Here is a 14,582-nt window from a genome sequence, read left to right as displayed (position 1 = left end):
CATAACCAATGCAGGCAGTCAAGGAGTTAAGTGGACAACCCACAGGGAAGGCGGAAACTCTAGGTGTTAGCTGAGATGGAGGGACTGCGTCCTTTCCAGAGCAATATGTTTGATGGCGACGCTGAGTCAGGGCAGCTGCCTCTGGAGACTGATGGTATCCCAGTCTCTCCTGTTCCTTGAATTCTAAACCCAAATGATGAAGATGGCCTGATGGGAAAGATATCGCTATTATTGGAAAATGCAATTAAAAGGGTAGGGTGTGTGTAGAGGGGAAAGAATACAGACCAATAAACAGGAGTTGCACTTTATGTCTGAGGCTTCCTCACCAATTGAAAAGGAAAACAACAGGAGAAAAATATAACAAGTCATCGAGATGAGGCAGACTCTACCGAGACAATGGGGGTTGCATGATAAACGTAACAAGAAGGGATAGTGCACAGTTGTTCGAGGTTCTGTGACAAGGAAATGGTTTAGGTCAGTCTCAAGTGCGAATTATCTGGGACTAGGTCAAACCTGTCCCTTATCACACTTCACTGTCACATATGAGGATTATAGGGTTTACTGCTGAGGTAACTTGATTTGACCTGTGACCTCTAAATCTGCACAATATTGATTCTTCTTAAAGGATCTCATACTATGTAAGAATCGTACATCCCCCTGACCACCCCACCCACCCCTTTTTTATTTTAAACAGGACTTCTTTAAGGAAAAAGAGCAATTAGTACAAAATCTACCAGAAGGCGTCTCAACCTATCCTCTTGTCTGTAGCCAGGAACATTCTGGAAGAAGGCCATGTAATTCTCATTATTTGTTAGGCCACGGCCTATTTTTCCAGGCTGTTGTATAAGACAAATTCATTGCCTCATTCCTCATAGCCTCTCTACAAAGGAGTAAAGCAGGCAGATCTTCCCAAACTCAGACAGAATACTGTGCATGGCCAAAGGGGCTGAAAAAGCACGCTGCCAAATTGGCTAGCATAGCTCCCCGTATCACCCTCTTCCCAGAGTTCCAGCAACAACAGCAAAGATGCTGACCCCCAGTAAATGAGAGAGTGTATGTGCTTCTATTTGGATGGAATGAGGACTCTGAAAAGCAGGCAAGAGAGGTTGCTATCAAGCTTCGGGGCTCTTCGGAAGCTTCACAGCAGTGTCCAGTAATCAACAGTATTGGGGTTTGTTTTTTTTTAATAAAATTTGAAACAGAAAAACTTCGTGTCAAATAAATGAATACTGAAATGGTCCAAATTATCACCACACCCGGGACAAAGCATTTACAGAGAAAGGTCCAAGGTCAAGTTCTGCTGCTAAATCATTATCAACATTCCTCGCAAGCGCAATAGGATCACTATAATCCTAATAAATGATGATACCCACCCTTTACGATTTGGCTAAGTTGGGAGCATTGCAGTGATCTCTATACATGGCTTACCTTACCTAATTCTCACCAGAGCCCTGAAATGATTCCAGCTTTGTGAATGAGAGCTCTGAAGTTCAGAAAAGTTCAGACACTGGCTCCAGCTAATTGTGGCCGAACCAGGACTCAGTGGCAGCACAGTCAGATGCAGAGGGTTTCCCCTGTGAGGCTGCTCCCCAGGGACTTCAGCTGCCCTTCCGATGAACAGTTCCGGGCTTTTCATCATCCCCGCCATCATCAGTACTACGGAATGCAGAGTAATGAACTTCCCTGACATGATCTCTTTGCCCTCTGAGGATTAAAAATTCCAAAGAGGATCTTTAGGACATGAATTTAATTTTGAGGGGAAGATACTTTTAAGATTATCAACAATTAGGAAAGGACTGGAATAAAATCACAGCACTTCAGGTATTTCCTTGCCACCCTAGTGATGGATCTTTCTGTCTGTCTCTCTCTCCCTCTCTCTCTCTCTCCATCCCCCCGTTTCTCTCCTCCATCTCTATCTCTCCTTTCTTCTTGCTCTCTCTCTTTCTCTCTCTCTTGCTCCCTCCCTCTCTTCAAATCTCAAATCCATTTGTTTAATCGCAACACTCCTTATGCCCATGCTGCCAGTGTGAAGGCCGGTTCCCATCTGCCCGCTTTTCTCACAGAGCGACAGCGAGCCATTCATACTGTAGGAACCACATCCCCAGTTGCTGCAGGGTCACTGGTGGTGGCCAGGAGATTGGAAAATCTACAGCCTCAAAACACTCCATCAAGCCAGTCAACCAGTGGCATTTCACATAATGCTACATGATTAAAGACCATGAAGGTTAAACATTCTAAGCAGACACATATGTCTAGCAATGGTCTTTTGAAAACCCCCATTCTGAGGAACCATCTGGACATTCCAGGTGATCTCCATGCCTACTGATGGGGGTGTCCTCCATCATACATAATAGTTTGTGTAATCCAGCAGAGAGTGAATTTGATGGCTCCTTTTGTTTTAGCTTCTTTAAGAACAGAGCCAAAGCTTGACTTCACTTTCATCAAAAGAATATTGTTACCCATAAATAAGAATGCCTTGGCCTTTAAAGAGTATTAGAATTAGAACCTGTTCCTGAGCAGTGTCAGGACTTAGACTCTAAACGGAGGAGACTCTGAAGACTGAGAGAGAAAACTCAGAGAATGATTGCTAAAAAGTACAGATGGATCGATCTCATTTGGCCCCAAGGAATAAGCAAGTGCTGGATTTGAACAGATTCTCTGAGTCTCCGAGAGTGAATGTTTATACAATCCAAAAGTCAGACGAGATATTAGTAGTCTCTGTAGCACACTTTATGCAAAGGAAGGAAAGATCAGAGGGCTGGGAGCTGAAAGACTAGGTCTCAAACTCTTGAAATTCAGATTCATAGGACAGAGCATTTTCCTCAAAAACAAACTGATTAAGTTCACACAGAGAGTGGATTAAAACCTACTTAGAATGTTGCAGTGATAATTCAATATTTAGATAGGTAAAAAAGGGTCAAATATTATTTTTAATTCAAATAATCTATTATATTGTAGCTAACTACTTGGGATAAACAGTATAATCATGGTAGGTGACAATATACTAGATAATCTTCTTAATTATATACAAACAGAAGCATTATTTTTAAATTACATTAAAAATTATTTATGGTACAACCAACAAAAATTAGTCTATAGCTATGAATATATATATATGTGTGTGTATATATATGTATTAGATGTATGTAGATATGTATATGCATATGTATATATATGTGCATGCATATTTATATAGATACAATGTTTTCCAGATAATTTTATTAAATTATCTAAATAAACACTGTGTTAATACGGTGCTTCCCATCTCTCTTTAAGGAATTAATTTAACACATTTTTTTCCTATATAACATAAAAATTTCCAAAGAATGTTTAATTGGATTGGAAACTTACTAATTAGTGAAATGCAAAATGGACTTTTATAAAATGTCTCTGAAATGTAGTACTTTGCAGTGAACCACAGCATTCATCAATTTAATTTTTTTTTGACATTGCTCACAGCAATATTTTATTGGATATATCTCCCTAGGCAAGGGAAACAAAAAACTAAACAAATGGGACTACATCAAATTAAAAAGAGTTTGCACAGCAAAGGAAATCATCAACAAAATAAAAAGACAACCCACAGAGTGGGAGATCCCATTTGCTGATACATCTGATAAGGGGTTAATATCCAAAATTTATGAAGAACTTACAAAACTCAACACCCAAAAACAAACAACCCAATTTAAAAATGAGCAAATGACCTGAATAGACACTTCTTCAAGGAGGACATACAGCTGGTCAATAAACATATGAAAAGATGCTCAATGTCACTAATCATAAGAGAAATGCAAATTAAAACAATGAGATACCATCTCACATCTGTCAGAATGGATATCACCAATAAATCAACAAACAACAAGTGCTGGCGAGGATATGAAGAAAGGGGAACCCTTTTGCACTGTTGGTGGGAATGCAGACTGGTGCAGCCAGCTTCTGCAGCTGGTCCCTGATCACCCTGAGGAAGGCCACGGAGATCATGAGCAGGTTGACGATGAAATAGGCCTCACACAGCCTCCCAATGGCAGGTCCACACAGCTCTCCAACCACGCCCTGGTAAGTGTCCTGGCCACTGAGAGAGGCGGCACAGCCCAGGATGACCAGCTCACTCATCAGGAAGACCAAAGAGCCCAGCTCCACCAGGATGGCGGGGACCAACCCACTGGCCTTGTGGAAGGCCCAGGGGAAGTTGAGCAGGCCAGCGCCCAGAGCCAATTTCAGGAGGATGAAGATAGCGCCCAGCGAGGACGGGCTGGGGCTGGCAGTCATGGGCTTGGCCGGAAGGCCTCTGCTTGCAGGGGTCCGTCCCTCCATGGCACCAAATGCCAACTTCAAGGTGGGAGACAGTCCTCGGCCACCACAGATGAATAGGAACTCAGGCTCGTTCCAGGTGATTCAGCTGCATTTCTCGGACCTAGATGAGTGGAAAAAGGAAGATTCTAGCTCTGCTGGGGTGGGTAATGAGTCAGCAACTCAGGGAGCCCTAAAGGGCATGTGTTTGGTCATGTCCCAAAGCCTAGGAAGACAGAGACATGAAGTCAGGGCCATCTGTCCCAAGAACTTGCAGCTTCTCATCAATTTAATATTTGAGGTTTGAGACCTTCGAAATAAACTCTAAAGCTGATACCATTTTGTGATGTGCAATTTTGCCAAGTCATGAATATAAAGGTCAGTATACAAAGATGAGGCACTTAAGCAGATGAATGAGGTTGTCCAACAAATACATTTGCTGAGATTCCACTGAATTCAGCTAAGAGTTTTTGAACTTCTATCCTTTCACATTATGAGCTAAGCAGTATTTTTCAGTAAGTACATGAAGGATCACTTAAACATTTCAGTGGTGCTTTATTCCATTTATGTTTCAATTATATGCCATATTAGCAGTCGTGAATTTGAGGTTTCTTGAACAAATACAAACAACTCTTGTGGAAGTCCAGGACCTGTATTAATTTTGTAACAAAAGAAGTAAAAATTTAGAATCACAGAGTATAATCTTACCAGAGCTTTTGGTGTTTTATTTAAACATACACACCACATTCTTTTACTATCCTTTCCTCGGAAACTTATTTATGTGACTCTATTCGTACATAAATTTCAAATGGGCTGCAATATCTTGCCACATCCGGTGTCAAACACATTCTTACAGAGGAATGCTGACTAAACCTAATGTTATGTTATCAATTTCTACCTAACTTTTTTTTCTTCATTGTTTCATATCTCCTATATTTTACTTATTTTTATAAACTGACCACAAAACTCCCTCCTAAGATAAGTTGCCACTGAACATTTTATATATATTCTATCCTGATTTTCTTATCTTTGGTCAGATTTAATTATACTCAAAAGGAGAACTATGCTAACGTTGGCAAGATACACTGGCTCAAGCATAGAAAGAAGGCCCAGAGTCATAGACCCGGATCCTGAAATGCCTGTTCTCAACTGCTTTGCACCCTATTTCTAGATCTGTTTCCTAAGTGCTATCTGTTGTCAATATCACCAACATCTCCAATTACATTTTCACTTATCCTACCTGTTTGACCAAGGAGACCATTCTCTTTCATCTTAACTCCCTCCCTTGATTTTGTCATACAATGCCCAGAGAATCTGTAGGCTACATCAAGTTAAAAAAAAACCAAAAACCATATCATCACTCTCTCTATTCTCTCCAGCTGAGAAATAGGACTTCGACTTAAGAGTATTTAATAATTTAGAATGCATTCAAAACGTAATTTAAAGCTTCATAATTTGTGTATCCACTGAAGGTATTTGTTCTATAAGTGACAAATATAGAAGCTATGGAAGTCCATTCTGCAGTTTTCTACTTTTAAGAAAGAGCCATTATGTACTTTCTATTATAATACAGTTTGTGCAAGATAGCAACATCTTGTTATGCATTTAACTATTCTTGTTTCTTTTATTATGGTTTTCTTTCTTTTGGTATTTTAGAACAAAAAGCAAGGATCAAATAAGTGGAGCTTTCCCCTACCTCTTTTTGTTGTTATCAGATGACACTGTATTTTAATAGCGCTGGGTCCCAGTCATTTAACTAGTGATCTACAGTATATTGATAACATAGAAATAGCCCTGATTGGTTTCTTTGTTTTTAAAGTAAAATAGTAATTAAAAATAAAATTTTGTTTAAGGTTTATATATTTTTAGTAATTACTATATAGAATAGGAGTCAAAATTGTTAATTTAATTGAAATGTCTAGGCCTGTCACTACTAGACCGCCAAAAGTGGATGGTTTATGTGGATACATAGATAATAGTTTAAAATTTTGTATTATCTCCTTCAGAGTTGGTACACTTCCTTAAATAATTGCTCAAAGCCAAACTAAGGTGGACTAGCATGAAAAGTGCTAAATGCTTCTATTATGCAATATTCTAGCTAGAATAATGAATATTGCAATGATCCCTTCATGTTGAGGTAGTTTTGTACTATTTTGGTGCCTATTATTCTTAGAGAATGCTTAAATAAAGTAATGTAGCTCAGCTTAAATTCTACTTTGCTGTTTAGGTCACAATTTTTCCTCTTCTTATTGCACTTTGGATTATATAAAATTCTGCAGATGCAAGAAGACTTTTTAAAAATACAATAGGGGCAATGATAACTTTAAATTGAATCTTTCCTGGAAAGAACACAAAGCATTTTCATTCATGATAGGTGCCTCAAAAATCACCAAATGTTTGAACCCTAGGAAAGGCAATATAAACAAACTTTGTTATAATCATTTTTTTTCTTTTATTTTTTGGTTTTTCAATTACAGTTGTCCCATTTTCCCCCATTGCTCCCCCCCACCTAGCCCACCCCTTCTCCCCCAATCATATCCCTCCCTGTCATTTTAAAGTTGAGGAAATTTAGTGTTCATTGGATTAGATGACTTGCTTCAAACTAAATATATATGTAGGTTTATATGTATATATCTAGATAAAGATATAGATATATTATCTATTTATCTACCTAAAATGGAAGAAAAGTAAACATAAACTTAGTACTTATTGCTGCAAATAGGTAAATGTGTCATAAATGACACCACATATTGATCCTTCTCCACTAGGTATCTTTTCCCAAGCACTATAAACCTCACATCATTCCAAGCCGTTGTTACAAAATCGGTTCATCTGTAAAGACTGTCTCCTATTCATAACTCACTCAGCTATCAACCTGACTAACCAGACAAAAGCGTGGAAGCAGCAACTACATTTACTTCTTTTCATGACTCACCAGAGAATCTAAAACTTTTCTGAGGACACAGAGCTAGTGAAGAATTCCATCTGCATCCATTCCAGAGGTCCAGTGGCCTCTCCTTTTTCTCTCCATCTCCATCCCTGGCCCCTTCTCCACTGTTTCCTTTTGTCACGGCCATTATCAACAGCTGCTCACATGATGCCCACTTAAGTTTATTACTTACTTAACTCTATGGACATCTTCCTAATAATCACTGTGTTTCCACATGGTTGAAACTTTCCCCACCTGATTAGTGTATGTAACCACCAGGAGTGATCGCTCTTTCCTGACTTGTTTGCCTGCATTTTATGGAACTGGTTTGCTTATTCACTTTTCTCAGTATTTATCCTCATTTACTTATACAGCTACAGATCAATTTTAATATATGAATATTTTATAGACATACACAAATATAATTTTACAAGAAAATACCTTTATAATTCAATATTCCCACTTATTTTGAAAGTAATTAAATATAAATGCATCTTATTATAGTCATTTTTTTCCTTATATTACAACTACATTTTATAGGCCTAATGTGAGTCCAACCACTTATTCATTTCCTTTTGGCTAAAATCAAACTTTTTATATTCATTCAATTTGTCACCATTAGATCTCTACTATGTTTGGTCCTTCAGGTCGGTCTCTTTTTTCTGTTTTTAGCATATATTGTTTTTAAAAAAACCCTCTGCTCTTTTTAGGTGACTATTGGGCAAGAGACCAATATCTTTTTTTTTTTTAAGCATATTTTATTGATTATATTGTTACAATAGTTCCAATTTTTTCCCCTTTGCTCCCCTCCGCCCAGCACCCCCCTTCCCCGACAATCCCCTCCCCAAGTCCATGCCCATGGCTCACCCTTTCATATATTCTTCTTTTCAGACCAATATCTTGATGCTTCATTTGGTAGGTAATTCTAGAAGCAGAGGGAGTTATTTGATGACAGTTTTTAGAGCCATGAACTGCTGTTTCTCTATGTCATTTGCTTTCATTTTTCTAATGAGATTTAAAACTTCCTTCTCCACTTCTTTTTGAGCTCAGTGATTTTCCCTTTCTATCCCCTGTGCTTCATACCGTCACTCTAAGCCATATGTTTAAATGACGGTGTTCCCCAAAGATCTAGAGACATCAGTTTTTGTTATAAGATTTGATTGTATTTTTTAAATAAACCATAAAGGAACTTTGATGATTCATTAGTCATCCCCTTTCTCTTTCTCTGTTTCTTATCCCATCCTGGATTTGGGGGGAAATAGTAGGCTAATAAGAATTATAATCAGATAAGGATACATGGGTAGAATATGCTGTTACTGAATGGTGCTTATATATTATTTCCTCTTGACTGTGGCTAAAGCAGCACAAAGTCATTCTTAGGTAAAGGACCAGATGAATCTGCTAGTTATGACTATTTAATAGGAACAAGCTCCCTGAAACAATGCTTCTGAACACTTTCCATTGCAATGTTGCACAATAAATATAAGGAAATTTATTTCTATAAATTAAGCACCCTTTTCCTTTTATATTTTGCTTTTCCAGTTGTTGTTGTTGTTATTTACATTTTTCTAAGATAAAATTCCAGTATTGTACCTAATCCTGTAAAGGAGATTGAATAAATGCACATAGACATTTAGTATGTCTGCTTTGAATAATCTCATAACTAAAGGCGAGGTGCAACAGGTTTAGGACTAAGAACAATCAAGAAGAAACATATCATAAGATTGAAGACCCACCCCAAAGATCATGTAGAACAATGTTTTATACATTCAATAAAAAGTTTACAATATTGCTTGCAATTTTAAGTGCCAGTATACAAAAGATCCAAGCACAGTTGAGCTATAACATTCAAATTACAATGTGATCGTTACATTATATTTTGTTAGTCCTCTCATATCATTTCGAATAATCCTCACACAGTTAACAAGGTCTCACTTTTTTTCTTTTTTTTTTTTTTGTCAAATAAAGTAAATCCAGGAAATTCAGAAAGTTGCAGTTAGCTTAGTTTGATCACAAACATCTGTGGTTGGCAGGCCAGGGACTGCTTACCTACTCTCTAATTTAGCACTCCATGGTAGCTGTAAATTGCCTCTGTAAACAACCAGATAAAAATCAATCATCTTGAAACATTTTTCACGTTTTGGTTTTAAATTTTAGTATAAGTTAGCCAACTGTATCTTTTATAATAACTTGACAATTTAAGCTTAGCAGAAGTTCTGTCTGGGGAATTGTTACCATTTAAGGCAACTCCCACTCTGATGTTAGCTATTAAATTTTTCTAAGACCTTGTCAGTTCCAGTTCAGTAAAATAACTTCATTTTAAGCAAAAGTTTATATAATGTAAACTCAACATTAGTAATGTAAAACACATTGCTCAAAATTTGTTTTACTCCTGTAATACAATATTCACAGTCACCCTGAGAAATGTGTTCTTTAATCCCCATTATAGAGGTAAAAAAAGTGAGGCTTAGAGAAGTTAATAACAGGTCCAGTCCCAAAGCAACGCCAGCTGCTATGTGGCTTACCCAGGATTTGATCTTAGGCTATTCCAAGTCCAAAGACATAAATCCAGGTTAAATGCAATTGATATTTCTGCTTTCTTTTACTCTTTTCTGCCTTTGAGAGAACTGGTCAACCACACAAAACCTCTCCTATGTACTGTAGAGATTTCTCTCTTCTAAAATATAGCAAAGCATAGATTATTTTAGGGTATTTTTTTGTTGCTTCCATAGCTTTAAAGTCTAGCCTTTGTACACAGTGGGAACAAGGTATGTTTTGCTACTTGATGAAAATGCCTTCTTACGCAACTAATACTAATTTTTCTTAGCAGATGTAAACTGAATTAAATACTATCTAGCCATTGTAAATGAATTTCAGTAGCCAGGCTTCCCACCTACTTTTACTCTCTCTGTTTTTCTTTCTTTCTTCCTTTCTCTCTCCCTCTCTCTCTCTCTCTCTCTCTCTCTCTCTCTCTCTCTCTCTCTCTCTCTCTCTCTCTCTCTCTCTCTCTCTCTCTTTCTCTCTCTCTCTCTCTCTCCTTCCTTCCTTCCTTCCTTCCTTCCTTCCTTCCTTTCTTCTTTCTTTCTTTCTTTCTCCCACCAAAAACAGCTAAATTAGAATTAAACTCAGGGAACTTTTACTTTCTCTTAGTTCATAAATGTGTCTCTGACTTGTGAAAGCAGGTAAAATGTTACCAGAAGACTAAAAGAAGGAAGTCAGCTGCCTGCCTATGAGGCTGGAATGTAGCCGACTCATTTGGAAGCTCAGCAGAAGGTTTATTTATTTATTTTTAATTACATAAATTATATGGGTGACTATTTTTGTCATAGGTGCTATTCTAGTGTTTTCCAGATACTATCGTTAGAAGGGAGCAGGGGTCTACAAGTGTGGAGTGCCTTATATCTGTCTTTTATGAGGGATATTTGCAGAGAAGACCTGCTAGCACTTGCTTTTGGTTGAGAATCACCACAGACCTCTTAGTTGTGGTTTCTAAGTATGGATACCTCAGCAGGATGCCAGCTATTTGGTTTCTGGAAAATGTACTATAATTTTTAATGTTTTCATTCTGCCATTGACATATATATATTGGAAATTTATTAGTTGTGAGCCACAAGAAAGAATTGCATTTTATAACTGTCCAGATAAATAAAATTAAAACATAAACTCCATCCAAAAAAAAAGTTACTGAGTAACTGAGATTGTTTCTTATCCAATGAATTATTTCAGCATTTGGCCTTAGAGGGAACAGGATAATATTTAACCCATAATCATGACTTGATATTTGCCAACTTCCCTGTCCCTTTGAACCCTCCAAAGAGAAATATGTTCTTGTCTATTTAAAAGAGAATCAAATACCATGTACTTTGTACTTTGGTTACAGGGTTTTCTTTTTTCCCCTTACCCGAGAAAAATATTTTTCAATGCTTTTTAAAGAGAAAGGATGGGAGAGAAGAAGGGAAAAAGAGAAACATCAATGCAAGAGAGAAGCATGGGTTGGTTTGCCTTTTGCAAATGCCCTGACTGGGAATTGAACCAGAGACCTTTCAGTTACCGGACAATGCTCCAAACAACTGAGCCACACAAGCCAGGGCTCATTATAGGTTCTATGCTTACTCACTAGATTTATAAGTGGAGTTGTTTAAAATGCACAAAAATTATGGGGAAAAAAGAAGCTGTTAAAAATTCCAGAAATAGTACCTAAAAAGAGATTTTTTTAAAGAGCATTTTATGGATGGCTATCATAAGACAAGAACTCACATACTTGATTTTTTTTTAAGTGTGTCTTAAACTATTAAATGGTAGATTTTCTTAAACTACTAAGGAAGAAAATTGGCCACAAAATTGTTTAGGGGATAACTTTGGTGCCTATGCAAAAAAAAAAAAAAAAAAAAAAAAATTGAACTTATGCGGGACAATTAGGAAGGAAAGTTTTATATATACTTGTATTTCCAATGATCCAGAAGTAAATAATCTGTTTGAAATAGCATCTTAAGGACACCAGAGCATCTCATCAATAGAGTACAGTACAGAGATTTAGATATTGTGAAGAATCTCTTTGAAATCTTATTTCCTGGATAAAGCATTATGAAAAAAAATCTCTGAATTGACTAGTTTTTCAACCTCTAACCTTTGGTATCCTGCAAGTAAAACTTAGACTTTCCTGGGAAAACATATTAGAAAACATTGAACTTTTAGAATAATTTAATTTCCTCACAAATTAAAAAATTGTTCACAAAATTAAATTAGTTAATCTTTGCAAGTTGAAACAAACTGAAACCCATATAGGGACCTAAAGCAGTCTAGAAGTTAACTGCTAGATGTTTAATGTCTCTCTAGCTTTTGCTTCTTTTCCTTCACTGTCTCTAATCCTCATCTAGATGGATAATCATTATAAGATGTGTATTTAAAATATAACTATATTGAACTTGGAAACAAAGAGAAAGTGGATAAAATAGATATGGAAAATATCAGTGATGCTGCTCATGAGTATATCAAGGTTCACTATACTTTATGTCTGTTTATAAATATTCTAATAATAAAGAGTGAAAATGCTTTGTTTTGATAAGTATATTTTATAACTATCACTGATTCATTGCCTGTGGAGAAATTTCTTCAGTCATAGTATATTTTTAAAAATGAAGTTCTTATTGAGTCATTTTAATTTTCTTAGGCACAGTCTGTCTCAGCATGTAATTCTGGATATTGCCTACTAACAGGCACTCCTGAGTTTGTTCTCAGCATCTTACTTGTATAAATGTTCATCATTAATACAATTTTCTTCACAGGTACTCATTTTTCCATCACAAGTATTTCTTGAATGCCTACTATGTGCCAGGCATAAGCTGGAAGCCAGAAATCAAATTTAGAACAATAAAACAGACCTAACCACCATCTTTAAAAAGTTTACCATATAGTGAGAGAAACAAATACTTTTTTAAAAATTAATTTGCCTTTTCACAAACTATGATGTGCTTTGTAAATATAATTACATTACTTTTGAGAGTAACAGGCTTCAAAACTGGTAGTTACTAAGACAACAGAGAAAGTGATAATTAATATGAAGCTGAAAGAAAGGAGTCAACTAAAAGAGTATATATGTTTTCTGCAGAAGAAAATTGTGAGGAGAGAAGTCACATTAGAAACACAAAGTCAACCAAAACAAGACATTTTCAGGTAGAGTGTTGAGAGACTTAGAAAGAAGATGCCAAAAGCATAGGCAGGGGCCAGGAACAGAGAGCCTTGTAAGGCATTTCTTCCTTTCTTGCTCCCTCCTTTCCTTCCTTCCTTCCAAAAGCCATGAGAAGCTTGGAGTAAACAAGGAGAATGATGGATGGAGAATAAAATGATCATGCTTTCAGTTTGAAAAGAACTTCCTTACAGTGTGGAAAGCAGATTTTAGGATAGAGGGAAGGAAAAGCAGATTCAAGGAGGTTACTGTTGACATGGAGACAATTTAAGAAGAAAAATCAACAAAATTTAGTGATAAATGTGAAGAGTGAATAAAAATGACTGAAATGTAAGTGCTTTCTATCCACCGATATCCAATATTTCCTGCTTAATAACAGTCATTTTAACTAAAAAACAGTTACGTGTACCAGACTTTATTCTAAGTACTTTATAAATATTATTCTATGAAGTAGATGAGATTATGCACACTTTCCATGTTTCCACACTTACTGCTACATAGGAAATTACCCTATAACTTAGCAGCTTAAAACAGCAAGCATTTATTATGTCACAGTTTCTGTGGATCAGGAATCAGGGCACAACTTGACTGGGTGCCTCTGGCTCAAGGCCTCTCATGAGGTTACTGTCAACCTGTAGGTCAGGACCACATCTCAGAACTCAGCTGGGGCTCAAACAACTGTTTCTAACTGGCTTGAGCGACAGCTCAGTGGATTGAGGGCTGGCCTGTGAACCAAGAGGTCACCAGTTCAATTCGTGGTCCAGGCATATGCCTGGGTTGCAAGCCAGTCCCCCATTGGGATATGTGATGTTTCTCTCACACATCGATGTTTCTCTCCATCTTTCTCCCTCCCTTCCCCTCTCTCTGAAAATAAATAAGATCTTTAAAAAGGAGAGAAAGTTTCAATACCTTGTAAGCTATGGCATTGAGGGCCTCTTCTTTACCCTGTTATAGCTGTAGGGGCCTCTCTGCAGAGCTACTTACCAGCTGGCAACCGGTTTCCCCAGCACCAGTAAGGAGAGAGGCAGAGAGCGAGAGAGCGATAGGAACTGGCCAGGAGAGAACATTCCAAATGGAAGGCATAGACTTTTTAAAACGTAACCTTGGAAGTTCCATTTCATTACTTCTAAAATGGTCAAAGTCTTAGAAATAGAGAGTAGAATGATGGTTAGGACAGGACTCAGGGTAGGGGGAAATAGACATTTGGTGATTAAGGGGTAAAAAAGTTTCACTCGTGCAAGATGAATAAATTCTGGAGGAAAAATAAGTATAGAATGGGAATTCTTATAGTTTCTAATATGTACCGCTATTTTACAGAGTGCTTACTATAATCACGTATGCATGTTATTAATTTGAATATTCAAATTTAATATAAGTTAAATTTAGAACTGGAAGAATTTAAGTACCCTCATAAAGTCTACATTAATGTCTTTAGGATCACTCTTGATTACTGTGGTAAACAGGCTCTAAAACAGCCCCTGAAAAGTCCTGCCTTCTAATATTCACGGTCTGGTGTAATCCCCTTCCTTCAAGTGGGGTGGGTTAACTGACTCACTTTTTAAAAATTCCTATCTTTTTTCCATATTTATTGAGGTATAACTGACAAATAAAAATCTATATATTTAAGGTATATAACTTAATGTTTTGATATATGTATGCATTGTGAAATAATGTCCA

At 37.0% G+C, this 14,582-nt stretch overlaps 2 pseudogenes; one reads left to right on the top strand and one right to left on the bottom strand.

The window, feature by feature from the left end:
* Positions 1–1,598: 1,598 nt before the first annotated feature.
* Positions 1,599–4,314, bottom strand: LOC150020731 (solute carrier family 38 member 8 pseudogene; annotated as a pseudogene).
* LOC150020730 (BRISC and BRCA1-A complex member 1-like) overlaps positions 4,313–14,582 on the top strand; it is a 107,283-nt pseudogene continuing 97,013 nt past the window's right edge.

Source organism: Furipterus horrens, unplaced genomic scaffold, assembly GCF_987537825.1.
Source record: "Furipterus horrens unplaced genomic scaffold, mFurHor1.1.pri manual_scaffold_1, whole genome shotgun sequence".
NCBI lineage: Eukaryota > Metazoa > Chordata > Mammalia > Chiroptera > Furipteridae > Furipterus > Furipterus horrens.
The sequence above is the reverse complement of the archived record's forward strand: the minus strand, read 5'-3'. Positions and strand labels throughout refer to the sequence as shown.